General features: G+C 41.2%; 1 protein-coding gene across 1 annotated transcript in view; it reads right to left on the bottom strand.

Moving 5' to 3' along the window:
• LOC116223320 (glycerol kinase 2-like) overlaps nt 1-2,500 on the bottom strand; it is a 39,588-nt gene that overhangs the window by 8,444 nt on the left and 28,644 nt on the right. The window lies entirely within an intron of this gene.

Raw genomic sequence — 2,500 nt, 5'->3', positions numbered from 1 at the left:
AATCGCACAATGTGCTAATAGTGAGGCAGATAACCTGAACAATTGTGCATTTTGTGATAAAAGCGTGAAATTTGGTACACATATAGCCAAAGCCAAAAATTTGATATCGGGCCATCATGAATTTTCAACATGGCGACCATAGCAGCCATTTTTCAAGATGGCCGCCGGTGCAAGAGTTTTCAGATCAATTCTCTTATTTTTATTGGATATAATATGATGTTGATGATGTTGTTAGTTAAATTTAGTCATCATACATAGTTTTTGGAAGTTTATACATACTTATGAACTTCTAAGGAAACTTGAAGCTAAATATCACACCTGATGCCTTGTAGGTCTTTACAATCGAGCCAGAAAGGCCAGCCATGACATACATGATGACTGCCAGAGACAGGTAGACTCGGCCTCTGCAATTGGGTTTGCTGAGCTGGTCCTTTACATCGAATAGACCAGGCAAGATGAAGAAACACCCCAGTCTTCAAGTTAGCTGAACTTGCCCAGCTCTACCATTCACAAATGGAACAGCTAGGACTGGAAATTGATAACAGAGTTCCCTCTACCCGGCTGAAGGAAAGGCTTCTTGCTGAGTTCCCTGATATGCAAGCTTATACAAAGGGAGGATAAATCCTGATGGCCTTTGAAGATGATGTTGGAATTGCTCTTGCCAAAGCCTGTGAACAGGACAACACCTATGGATTCCCTGAGAGATGCCAAGAGGACTCTGTTCCACTGCTATTAGTGACCCTCGTGCATACACTGTGAGAGGGACCCAGCATAAAAAATCAGATGGCAAAGACGAAATCACCCACAGCACTGGCAATTGCTCAGATTATTAAATTCAAGCACAAACGGGGGCCAGGCACAGGATTTGTCAGACACAGTACTACACAGGAGATACCAGTTCCCACACACAAAAAAAGGAACTGACTTCAACTGTCAACTCAGATGGGGAACAACGTCTGCAAGCATCATCAAAAGTGGTATGCCCTCCACAGTTGCACAGTCAGGTATTCACCACTGCTGCTGTAGACAACATTGACCATATCCCGAGTTGGACCACAGCTAGGGACCTTTTCCATGGCACTGCAATTTCTCTACTCCAGCAACCCTCCTATGTTGGGGAAGAGGCTGACCGAAGACATCTTGTACTCTGTCAGGGAGAACATTCCAAGACCATTGACCGCTTGCCAGAGTATTACACAGAGGTTCCGCCTGTAGCCAGCAATCTCAAGGTGTCGCAGGTCCCAGAGACAAGCGTTAAATCACTCATGAGAGATGGCTTCAGACAGCAATTCAAGGCCTAGAGGTACCGTCTGAATTCAGCAACATGAAAAAAAGTGTGATTTGAGGTTATGATCCTCTATATCATATATCTATGCAACTTTGTTGCAATTACTAACTTTAAACCATTCACGGCTTCTGTTTTGAAAAATAACAACCATCTTAAAATTGAATGACTTATTTGTGTTATACATGTAGTAACCCCCAATATATATCAAAAATAACTAACTAGATCAACAATCTTACATATGAATTAACCAGTGTTGTAAAGTAACGAAGTAGAAATACTTCGTTACTGTACTTAAGTTGTTTTTTTGGATATCTGTACTTTACTTTACTACTTATATTTCTGTTTACTTTTACTTTCACTTCGCTACATTTTGCAAAGAAAACGGACACTTTTACTCCGATACATTTCCCTGAAACCTTCGTTACTCGTTACAAATTCAAATCATCTTTAGAAAAAAAATGAATCATGACAGTGACGAGACTGTGGTAGAACACAGACTGCAAGCGAATGGCGAATCAGTAATCCTAGCGCACGTTAATGCGCTATTGACCGTTCGCAAAAGCACCGCCCCCTTAGTTACTGTTGCTACGTCTTTTGAACTCGTCCATGCACTATACTGTCTGTCAGTGTCAGTGATTCTTTTTGGAGTGATATCTCCGCGATATCCTCCAGATCAAGGCAAAAGGGACTGCAATATGCAGTGGAAGGATATATCCAAAATATTAAGATCAACAACGAAGGGGACACAACAATAATCGAAGCAAAAGCACACAGGTCTCAATCAAAAAATTAGAAACCCCACGACCTCTTCATTAAATGCCACCAGCACAACCTTGTAGACTAGTCATGTTCTTTCACCGCTGGGTAAGATCTGTATATAATATTTCAAGCTAGCTAATAACCTGCAAAGATTATTTATTCATATTCTTTATTCCATCTCTGGCGAGGTATCTAGCTAGTTAGCTAGGATCAATGTCAATCTACAGTACAGTAACGTAGCAGTGTGGAGCAAAATAGCTGCTAGTAACGTTATTGTTCAAGGGATGTGTGTGCATGTTGCTGAAAGTATTTCACAGTCACTGTACCGATAACTTGCTTGTAAAACTGATGATCCTGATGTAATGCTATGACTTTGTATCAGATCGCCAGGTTATTGCTCTCAGGTTGTGCCTTATGCATACCTTGGGATACTCAGGAGCCCATTCACAAAAT

Source organism: Clupea harengus, chromosome 2 (assembly GCF_900700415.2).
Source record: "Clupea harengus chromosome 2, Ch_v2.0.2, whole genome shotgun sequence".
Taxonomy (NCBI): domain Eukaryota; kingdom Metazoa; phylum Chordata; class Actinopteri; order Clupeiformes; family Clupeidae; genus Clupea; species Clupea harengus.
This window is presented reverse-complemented; position numbering and strand designations above follow the sequence as displayed.